Below are 12,892 nucleotides of genomic sequence, written 5' to 3'. Positions count from 1 at the left end.
GACATGCAAATGAGCACACATATTTGCTTTCCTGTGGAGGGTTTTTGTCACTTTTTTTTACTCACCATAACTTAACTCAGTATTATATATATATGATATATATATATATATATATATATATATATATATATATATATATATATATACATATATATATATATATATATATATATATATATATATATATATATATATATATATATATATAAAAACAAAACAGAAATAATAAAGGAGCGCCTAATGTAATAACCTGCCTAACCGTGAATAAGTAGCCAACTGCGTTAATACAACCTATGGGGTGGCTAAGGTAGGAAAATATATATAAAAACCCTATGTGGTTCTAAGATAAAATGTGTAATAACTAAAATGATTTTAATACAAAATATACATAACAAAATTATTTAAAAAATATTTAAGGAAAAATAATGATATTATATAAAAAAATATCCCGAATGAAATGAAATAAATATTAAATGAAAAAAATGTGAAAAATGTTTGAAAAATAAAAAAAAAAATTCCAATTTTTTTTTAAAACCTTAAAAGTCACAGAGTCCTGTTCCAGATGAATACATCCAGGTATAGGCGGCCCGTTTACAAGGGATCACAACTCCCCAAGGATACCTGTGAAAGAAAAGAGAAAAAAACAGGCGCACACCTAGTGCATTAAAGTTTAACAATAATTTTATGGAACATTTAAAACCAGACAAATGCCCACTCACAAGTATAGCGGTTTTTAAATGCAGTTATGAGATAGGCCCTCATAAGCCAGTGGTAACGTTCGAGCCAGCAATGGTGTCCTCTCGTGCGCGGTCTCCTTCTACCGGAAGTGACGTTCACCCGGTCTGGTGTCCCGCACAAAACGGAAGTCCTGGCGTGGCTAAAGCAGAGCAGGCATTTTTCCCACTGAGAACGGATTGAGAGGAACGCAGATTGTGGGAGGCTCGGCGAAGCAGATCAGTGGATACATCTTTCGGCTCAATTGGTGGTGCAGCAGCTAGAGGCAGGCAGGCGAGGCCTCGGTTTCCTGGAGGGACTTCCGTTTTGTGCGGGACATCAGACCGGGTCACTTTTTCTCTTTTCTTTCATATATATATATATATATATATATATATATATATATATATATATATATATATATATATATATATATATATATATATATATATATATATATATATATATATACATTATATAGTAATATTATTTTTTCCATCTGTATCTTGTTCCTCCCTCTGTGAACATTGAAAGAGGAGAAGTTTTGTCTACATCACTACTGCTGTTTATATACTGTACATTGGACTGTACAAGCAGAGTAGACTGGACACAGCACCCCACCCACCTCCCACCAGGTCACCCTTTTCCTGAAACGACAAGAAAACAACAAATTAGTGCAGTTACTGTATGTGCGTACGGTATTATTATTGTGTAATGTACTGTACTGTACATGGCTGGTGCTGCTTGAGCAGTTAGTAGGCAGTTACCGTAGTACTGTCAAACTAGTCGACTGTTTACTGGAACTACTGTACTGTATACTCTGACTACTGTTAAATACTACTGTACAGTATGTACTGTAACCTGATGGCTGGTGCTGCTCTCTCTGTAAAGAAAAACTGTAACTACTGTATACTGTAGTAATACTGTACTCTGAGTATTGGGAAAGAAAACATCTGTCCCATACTTACCTGTATCATACTGTACTTACAATACTACAGCACAGCACTACTTTCCTGATGCTTGCCCATTGCGTGCGATCACAATGGGCAACACAGTGGCAATATGGTCTATATATTTATTGCAGCGTTCCACGGTGAGTACATCATTCCAAAAACTCATTATGCCTTTCAACAACTCGTCCTTTTTGGAGGGTTTCGCCACTTTCCGGATATGGTCCTTCAGTTGATGCCAGACCATTTCGATCGGATTGAAGTCTGGTGATCTGTCATTGGAAAAAAAGTACAATTATTTTAAGAGATACAGTACAGTACACAGTAAAAACAGTGGGGAAAAAAATGGGACACGGTCTGCTGCAGTTACTCTGCTGGCGTCTTCACCCAGTTGATACTGCGCTCAAGGATATGCGCTGTTGACGCGGTGTGCTTCGGGTCATTGTCCTTGTAGAAGCGGTGACCATTGGGGAACTCGCGTGTGATGTATTGCACAATCTCAGGCACAATGTTGTCTTGGAAGAAAGCTTTATTCATGATTCCTATAGCAAGAAAAGAAAAGTGCTCAAAAAAAATACACAATAGTACAGTACAGTGCATGAGGCTACATTATATTTCGTATATTTTACCTTCAAAGATGACAATACATCCTGGTCCACGCCTATAGATGGCACCCCACACATGCAGCTTCACGGGGTGTTTTGGCCGCGGCTTCAAAGATATGCGGCCTTTTTGTGGAACGCAAAGGTTGCAAATCTCTCCAGCGACACAGTAGACTCATCAGTGAAGATGCAATCCTGGAAAGTTTCCCCACTGTCGATCCATGCCTGGGCCTGGACCACTCTTTTGATTTTGTTAGCGTCCCGTATCATGGGGTATGCTCTGTAATGGCAAGGAAAAAATAATTTTAGCTGTACAGTACAGTTTCCGAAACAAGACTTTTACCTCCTGTACTGTCCAGTACCAACCTCACACGTCCATATTTCCATCCAATGCTGCGTCTCATCTTCTTTATGCTGGTCTCGGATACAGCGAGATTGTGCTTTTCCTGCAGAGTGTATTTGACCCTTAATGCACTGTTCTCATCATTCTCCTCACTTATTTGGTCCACCAGGAGAGTTGTCTCCCTGCAATGTTAAGAAAATATATTGTTTATACAGTATACAAAATATATATACTGTTGCAATATACAGTAAATATAAAGATACAAAATATATTCTGTTTACTGTTGCAATATACAGATACAAAATATATTCTGTTTACTGTTGCAATATACAGATACAAAATATATTCTTTATACTGTTGCAATATACAGATACAAAATATATTCTGTATACTGTTGCAATATACAGATACACAATATATTCTGTTTACTGTTGCAATATACAGTTACAAAATATATTCTGTATACTGTTGCAATATACAGATACAAAATATATTCTGTTTACTGTTGCAATATACAGATACAAAATATATTCTGTATACTGTGCAATATACAGACACAAAATATATTCTGTTTACTGTTGCAATATACAGATACAAAATATATTATGTATACTGTTGCAATATACAGATACAAAATATATTCTGTATACTGTTGCAATATACAGATACACAATATATTATGTATACTGTTGCAATATACAGATACAAAATATATTCTGTATACTGTTGCAATATACAGAGACAAAATATATTCTGTATACTGTTGCAATATACAGATACAAAATATATTCTGTATACTGTTGCAATATACAGATACAAAATATATTCTGTATACTGTTGCAATATACAGATACAAAATATATTCTGTATAATGTTGCAATATACAGATACAAAATATATTCTGTATACTGTTGCAATATACAGATACAAAATATATTCTGTTTACTGTTGCATTATACAGATACAAATATATTTTGTATACTGTTGCAATATACAGATACAAAATATATTCTGTATACTGTTGCAAAATACAGATACAAAATATATTCTGTATACTGTTGCAATATACAGAGACAAAATATATTCTGTATACTGTTGCAATATACAGATACAAAATATATTCTGTATACTGTTGCAATATACAGATACAAAATATATTCTGTATACTGTTGCAATATACAGATACAAAATATATTCTGTATACTGTTGCAATATACAGATACAAAATATATTCTGTATAATGTTGCAATATACAGATACAAAATATATTCTGTATACTGTTGCAATATACAGATACAAAATATATTCTGTTTACTGTTGCATTATACAGATACAAATATATTTTGTATACTGTTGCAATATACAGATACAAAATATATTCTGTATACTGTTGCAATATACAGATACAAAATATATTCTGTATACTGTTGCAATATAAAGATACTGTATACTTACGCGTTATCTACCTTTGGTGCCCATTTGCGTTCTCTGTTTTATCCTTGTGCATGATAGCACACGGTGGTTGCTGGAACAACGATACCAGAAGTAGCTAACCAGCGTTGGATATCAGCAATTTGGGGTCCGCTCGTGTACATCTCCTTAATTCGCGTGCTGAGATCCTTGGAAATCTTCTTAACAACCATTGCAGCGAGTAGAGAGAAATACAATTCAAACACAAGAATGTATATTTGATGTTTAGTCGATGTGTATTCAATGTGCAGTGAATCCATAAAATGGATGGTGTATTTATACGGTAATGACTCACACGCCCACTTTCAACACCTGTACCTCGCTGCCATGCAGAAAAAGTTACAGACTTTGCATGGCCCACCACTCGATTACAGTATGTTTATCTGACCTTGCCCTTATCCAGATAGTGCATTGTGCCACCTGCTTCCATGGAGCGACCCCGATTCTATGGACGCAGGAACCCACTCGCCTCTGCCGTGCCTGTCAAGCAGAAAAAGCGAAAGGCGGCAGCCGTTTCCACGCCAAGGCCAAAGCGACAGGCTAAGGCCAATAAAGAAAACCTTCCACTGACCCCAAAGGCTAAGGGTTTTCAAAGACGTAAGTCTTATTATGTCAAGAAGATATACGGCGATGTACTGTCGACGCGAAACGATTGGCAGCCAACCCATCGAACCCGCAGGCCACCACCTCCCATACGCTTTGACGACTCTGCCGCCGCTGTCCCGGAAATCTTCAGGCCGTCTTCTCCACCCCTCGTCGAAGACGCTGCCGCCTCTGAAATCCACGGGTCACTTTCTCCTTTGCTCTTGGACGACTCTGCTTCTCGCCCGGAAATCCAAAGGTCACTTTCTCCATCCCTCTTCGACGGCGCTGCCGCTTCTCCTCTACCGGATATCCACAGGTCACCTCCTCCACCCTTTTCATCCTCCGTTGCACCCATCCACACAGATGTCCAGACGCCATGCACAAGAATCAGCTTGTTAGACCGGATGCTCAATGGGATAAGTGTGGATATCCCCGAGAACTCTATTGTGCTGGCAAAGATAGATTTGCTTCTGGAGACAATGCTAGCCATGGAGCAGCGGATGCAGAAGATAGAGGCTGACATAGCGGGCATACATTATTTGCTCGGTGTTAATGCCCTGTTTCCCCAATGCTGGATCAGGGGGTTGACATGGATGTGATGAATGGGACCTTCGACCCCCTTCCATCACCAAGCGCACCCCCTCCACCAGAAGATGCAGTGTACATGTATGCCATTGAGGAGGAGGATAACTTGACAACCCTGTCAAGACCACGCTAGGAGACAACACAGCGACCAAGAATGGCGGAAAGCTTACTCCCAGACAACCTACCATCGCCCGTCGCCTCAAGTACACCCGCTCCCAGAAGACCTACACCCGCTCGCATCGATGTGGTGCCCGAAATCACCCTGCGCGATATGCCAGTGGCACTCAGGAAAAAGTATAGGGTGAAGAGTGCTGGTGCACCCCACAAGTATGCCTTGTTACTTTATAGGCACCAGGTTCCCTACTCGTTGTACTGCGAATGGGCCTTCAGAGTGAACTACGAGGGAAATCGCGTAAAAAAAGCGCTTCCTGTCAATTTAAGACAGAACATTATGGATGAATTGCGGCGCTTTTATCCAATTACAGATCCTGTAATGAGAGGCGTTCGAGACTGCATTAATGGCGATTTGCGCCATGCAAGGCATCGGCCATGGACGGACCATGTGGAGGACATACCTGTACAGTTGTGCTGAACTGTATTGTGCATGTTTTGACCTGGTGTACTTAAAAAAAGGAGATGTTGTTGTGTGTTTTGTAACTTGTATGTACTCTATACACAAATGTTGCAACTTGTAACACACAAGACCTGCACAATTCCAGTCCCTGAAGGCCGCAAACAGGCACGGTTTCAAGGTAAGGTTGTCCTGAAAACCGGGCCTGCCTGCTGCCCTCGAGGACTGTCGTGGTGCATGGTGCAGGCCTGACTGACCGTTTTGCACACCATCCCACTGTACTGTATGTTTCGTTAATAAATGAGATGTTGATTTTTGTCACAGGTACGGTTACATTTTTTAACTTGCTGTACTTAAATAAAGATGTTGTGTGTTTTTCAACTTGTATTTGTACTGGTGCAGACTGCTTTTCAGACCATCCCACTGTATACAGTATGTTTTGACTTTAATAAAGGAGATGTTGGGTTTTGTATAATTTATGAATAAAGAATTTGTTTTTAAAGCATGTGACTGTACTGTAAACCAGCGGTGCGCAAACTGTGGGGCGCGACACCCAGGGGGGTCAAAACTGGGCGGCGCAGGGTTTACAGAGGCCCTGCGCGCTTCCCGAAGGCACTTAAATTAAGTGCCCGGGGAGCTGCAGGGCCTCTATAAACCATACTTACCCGTGACTCCGGCGGCTTCCTTCTTGCGTCGCCATGGCAACGCGGCGTCAAAATGACGCCGCGAGGTCATGCGACGTCACGTTGCTATGGCAACGTGACGTCATGACGCCGGAGGGCGGGTCAATGGTGGTTAGGGGGGGCGCGGAAGAGAGGGGACCGCCGGCAGGGGGGCGCAGGGAAAAAAGTTTGCGCCCCCCTGCTGTAAACCATACTGACTGACTGTAAATGTTTTATCTTTATATACATAAATAAATGTTTTCACTATTGTAGCAGTAAACCATACACCTGTTGATGTTTTGAATTGCTGTGCACTTAAAATGTTTCCACATTGTACAGTATTTGTAAATAAATGTTTTTGTACTTACTCCACCAATTAAAGAACATGTTGATTTGTTTTAAATTGTTCAATTGGCTCCATTGTAACAAAACACAGTATTTCTAGAATGTCGGGGCATACTGGACTGCACTGTATACTGTAGGCATGCTCAGTACAAGAGTATAAAAAAAATAGAAGACGCATACTGTACTGTTCTGTATGAACTGTCAGTGTAATACATGTAGAATAAATGCATAGTTTTTATTTTTCCGGGTTTATTACACACTATATAAAACTGTATTGTATACTGTACGGCCGGAAAACATCAGCATACTGTTTCAGGTACAGTATTCTATCCTAATCAATAACAACGGCCACTAAACTGTAGACTCCGGTACGTGGCTTTTTAAATCCGATTCAGCAATGTGCAGCGATATTATCCATCAAAATCCCTCCATTAGCCGTTTTATTTTCTGAGGAAAAACAAAAAGAAAAGTTTCACTGTAATGTTCAGCCCCCTAAAGACGTTCCCAGCTAGTCCCACCAATAATTTTCTTGTGTCGGGTGGGGGGGCGTCTCCGGTTTCCATGCGCATGCGCCTACCGTCGATGTAATGACACGCATATGCGTTTCAAGAAGGTTCCAATGCGCATGCGCCTAGCGTTCCACCAATAGTTCAGTATCTGCAGTACAGTACTGTAGATGCCGCTCAGTCAATGATATTGCTTACAGGAGAATCGCTTGACTTTCAAATCGCACCAATATTGTTACTGTATTGTCAAAATAAAAAAAAACACAGAAAATAATACGGCAACAATACTCACCACAGAATTTCCCATTCAGGTGGCGCCGGCGCCGGTCCACTGTCAGTCCAGTGTTCCTGGTCATCCTTGTCGATAGTTTGCAGCGGGACTAGTCCACCTGTAGTCAGCTGATGAGGCTGGAAATTGCTTAGGTACATGCAAGCTTCATCGAAACTGCACGCGAAATCCGGCTCAGGCTCACTAACGGTGGGAACGTTATCGGAAGCAGGAGCTGGTGCATTGCTTGGCAGCGAATGTTGTTTCTTGGTTGGTTTTAACACGACCCTTTGCCTTTTGCCGTCTGCACGATCATAGATACAGGAAAAAGCCGGTGCTACACACCAATACCCTCCAACAAATTGTGGCTCGAGACGATAAAAACAGGGATCGTTACATAACCTTTTCCTTATTGCACGCTTCCACGTATGAGGAGCTGGCGAAAATTTGTAAAAGTCATAGTTTTCCATAAAATACTGATAAATTTGAACAACTGTTGCCATCTTATCTTCCGTTGCATTAATCGCGGCCCATATCAAATACGCGTAACTTCTGTCGTGTTTTTGGAAAACGGGCTACACTTGAACACTCATGGCGGGCGGCGGGTCTCTGGAGAATAGTGTAACTGAAGCTGGTCTTTGTCTTTCTTTAATATGAAAAGCCTAAATTGATACATTTGTGCAACCTCTTCCTTCAGTCTCAAGGCCAAGTTACAATAGCACACTGTGGTATAGTATCTTTTTTAAACAAAACACCTGCAAGTCGACACATTACTGAAGCGCATGCGCATTACAATTCATGAATATCTGCCATCTGGCGGACACGCAAATAATTGCAACCTATTAAATCCGAACCATTCTCAACAAACGCATCAACCGCGCATCAACCCGTGGCTGAGAACACAAAATGAATGCGGCATGCTCCGAGTGAAGTGCGTCGCATTCCAGGAAAAAGCCAGGGAAAAAACGGCGATGTGTTAGACTCAGATGTGTTAGACTTAGCCGCAGCACTATACAGCACTATATATATACTATACTATACAGCACTATATATATGCAATAGTCCATAGAAAAATGGAATGGTTGCGATATCTTTATAAATATTTTTTAAAAGAAGAGGAATTGATGGAAAATAAATTGTTTCCATGAATTCAGTATATATAATTTATTGCATTTGATTTTATTACTCCTTTTCTCTTTATGTGTGTGTATACAGTATATATCTGTATATCCTGCATCCTGGTTCACCGGCATGAAATTATAGGACTTCATATCGTAACTTCAATTATTTCTAATTTATTGCTATTTGCTTCACAAACATACATTCTACTGTAGATGGGTTTTCTACTAGAGCTTGGGGCCATATTTACAAAGATAACAAACAAACACAGAACACTGAGCACTATATCATATATCACACATTATATTTCTACTTTGACACTGAAAGACATTGTTATGGTAATATTGATATCATGTTCTCATCTCATGACTACTGTGAGCTCACTGTGTGTTTTTGTGAACCCACTGACATCAATGTGAACACAAACCAGGAACATTAGTCCCACTTATCCAAATAATGGATTTTAGAGCAGACACAAAGTTAGAAAGTTTAAAGCTGACATTCCCCCTACTTGTTTATTTTCTTGTCTCCCCACTGCAGGAAAGCCTCCCCAAAGATCTTCCAGGTACTGTGGTTGCAAGTCTCTCTTCTCGACATTACTCCAGCACATTTTTTTATTTCATCCTCACATCTTACTTTTTTTTAACTAATATCTATGGCCACAGGGATAGGGTGAGGAAGATAGCTTCTGAGAACAGCATAGCTTCTGTAACGAGACAGATACATGTTAGACATGTAAGACCAAGGTCTAAAGACTATTTGTTGTAACCATGTATTTTTTATAACTCTATGCCCAGGACATACTTGAAAATGTGAGGTAACTCTCAATGTATTACTTCCTGGTAAAACATTATTATAAAAAATAAATAAAAGGTCAAAAGACTTAGAAACAGGAATAATTTCCAGGGAATATTATCAGCTAAATTGGAGTCCCAATGAACTGTTAAGGCCAGTAGCCTTGTGGGTTAACTAAATTAGCAGATGATTAATTGTGATACCTAAGAGGCCAGATGACCACATAAGATAAGCCCCATGTCTCCAATTATAAGACCTCCAATCATACATCAGGACAAGTCTAACCTTGGATAGAATCCTTCTGAGCCTCACAAGTTCATTATCTTGTGTAGCCCCTACTAATTCCTCAAACTAGTGCTCTCATCAGGTGGGAGAGGTTTATACTTCCTGTTATAAATGCAGTTTGTGGCCAAGTTACATCAATAAAAAACTTTAGTTCTTTTTTGTAAGTAACTTGAAACCTTTCTCCCTTTTCTCGCCGCCCTAACCAAAAAACCCAGTTGTCTACTGACTTGTGTCCCTGACTTCGTCCAACATCTTCAGAGTTATTTTATGGTCCTGCCAACCAAATGGAATTGCCTTCCAACAACCCCAGTTGAACTCTCCGGTCCTAGAGAAGACACTGCAACGGGAAGGCTTCACCTGTAACATACTGATTTGCATGGGCTGCAGTCTTGTTCTGAAATAAAAGTTTTAAAGAAACATTGGATTTATGAGATCCAATCAGGAGATTGGAAGGTACAGCATAGACCAAATGTGAGTAATGTGACATATTAAGAGACAGACAGACGAAAGTAGAGAGGGAGGAAGATATGTAAGGAATCACTGGTCCTTCAGGGATGGAAGGATGGCACTGAACTGGTGAAGAAATTCCCGAAGGATAACAAGGAGGGAGACTCTTGTCTAGTCATTTAAATGAAATCAACTCTTCTACAAACATTTGTGTCCACATTTGTGTCCGTAAACTCACTAAATTGCCCCCCTGTGTATCCAGCACTGGGGAGTCAATTGGTTACACTTTGTAATGAAACCCAGATAAGCTGCAACAGCGGAAAGATATATTACGTTGTGAAAGTATATAAAGTATAACATAGGGAGAACACAAACAAACAATAAGAACCGGCGCCTTACGAATCCATAAATATGAGTCTTTGAGTCCAAAAGTGAGGAAGTGTCCAGAACTCTCCTAATCCTGTGCTTCCAGATGGTTTGATGATATTCCGGCCGTGTGCTCCGTGATATGTGAATAAAACACAAAGAGAAATCAAGGTGCAATAATGCTGGCAAACACACAATAAGACGAACACTAATACAAGATACTGTACATCAAACTAACGACTGACATTACTGAACATACTGTACAAGACAAAACAAAAGCAAAAACAATGAATAACAGATAATAGCAAGGTTGAAAATATAAAAAGCTAATTTAATAAAACATAAAACTATAAATTGCTGAAATGAGGATAACAGTGAGACCGCTGGACTGGTGGCTTAAAACCAGGATCCTACTCACAAGATGGTTGGAGTATACAGGCAATGTGAATGAACAGCAGGGAGGTGTCAGCTTATCTTCCGGTTGGCGCTGTAGTGTCCGTGGATGCATTCCAGTGCTGTCAGGCGTTCCTAGGACGGATGGTCCGACACTGGGGGCGGACCTTGAGGGGAAAAAACCTCTTCCTGTTGATGCTTCCAAATAAGCCTGTCGCGCTGCTCACGTCAGTCCCGTCAGATTAGCTGATGAACTTTGACCCTACACGTTTCGTGTGCTTGCGCGACACTTCTTCAGGGGGATATAGGTAGTACTAGTGATTGGTTACTTTTATTCCATTGCGGTGACTCTAATTGGCAGAATAAATCCCACCCTTCAGCTTCATCGCAATCACCCAGATTGATCAGAAAACTTGTCAATCACTTCTAGCACTGAAATGCAGCCTTACTAACATAAAAACATACACAACATTACAAACAATGAACAATAAAAGGACATCATTATACATGTGTGTAATACAGTAGTTCTAAGTACCAGACCAAACATGAAAGAGCTTGTAAAGACCCCCATTCCAAATGAACTAAGTACGGCTGCAATAGGGATATATTAGAGCAGATCTGGGTCACTCAAAATGAAATATATTTATTCAAAAAAGCCCCCAGTTCAAAATCTATGTTCAGACCACTTGGAGGGAGGGTCTTCAGTTCATATATCCAGTACGCCTCACGCATACTGGTTTAATCTGACACACCAATCCTGTAGGGGGAGCTATAATAAAGTCTTGGTTATCCATGGAAACTAAAGAGAAATCAAATCAAAAGCATGATGTCAAAATTGAGCCAGACAAGTAATTGTTTCATTAATTCAACCTCCTGAATCCAAATGCTGATTGGTTTTTGGATCAGTTGATAAAATGGGATGTCCCAAGAATGTGTGAGATTGGGAGTCAGGACTGTATAAATAAGGAAGCATACGGAATAAAAGACACAGTGACAGCCAGGTAATACAGGTGAGTATTGCTGGAAAAAGCGCTAAATATGTCTGGGCTCATTAGAGAGAAGTTTGTAGATACAAGATAATGATAGATTGGGGCACTGGAGAAGGGAAAGACTACTGTAAAAGACAGACAGAATAAAGTGAAGGACAGACAGAAAGAAGGGAAGTGAGGGATATAGATTTGAGATGTTGAACAAGTATAATACAATAGGTGAGAGTAAGGAGAGACAGGTCAGCTGCAGGTGACAAAAAAAGAGGTATATGCAGATATTTGAGGCAGAATAGAAAATAAAAAAAACATAGAGGAAACACATGGACTATGGCCAGACAAAATGAGTGATTGGAATATATAAAACAAGAATTATTATCAAGGAGAGAAGGAATAAGAAAGATCTCTGAACACTTTAGTATAGAAATGACCTTGAATTTGAAGGAAACATGAAATATGTTTGAGGACGTGTTGGAGAGAACGTGTAGTTGGACAGGCTAAGCTCAGACATCTTGTGAGATTCATATATCAACATACAATGACAGAATAGAGAAATAGCATGGAGATAATATTAGATGCAAGAAGGGATATTATAGGGATTATTTAATCATACTGTACGTACAGTGAGTACAGAAATGCCTGCTCCCTGCCTCTCTTATTCCATTTATCTTCAGGTCTTATCCGAAACTGCACAGAATGGCCTCAGTTTATCATCTCACAATCCTACTTTTGCTGAGATCTCTGCATTGGGGTAGGTCACAGTTTTATGTTTTTATGATGATATTATATAGTAGAAATGGAGAAGGCTGGAGGGTGGGTATGTTTTCCATCTCTGAAAATATCTAGTATTAAAAAAAACTAATTGGGCTGATTTTGAAATAATCTCCAAAATCAAGTGAA

The sequence above is a fragment of the Ascaphus truei genome, chromosome 13 (assembly GCF_040206685.1).
Source record: "Ascaphus truei isolate aAscTru1 chromosome 13, aAscTru1.hap1, whole genome shotgun sequence".
NCBI classification, from domain to species: domain Eukaryota; kingdom Metazoa; phylum Chordata; class Amphibia; order Anura; family Ascaphidae; genus Ascaphus; species Ascaphus truei.
This window is presented reverse-complemented; position numbering follows the sequence as displayed.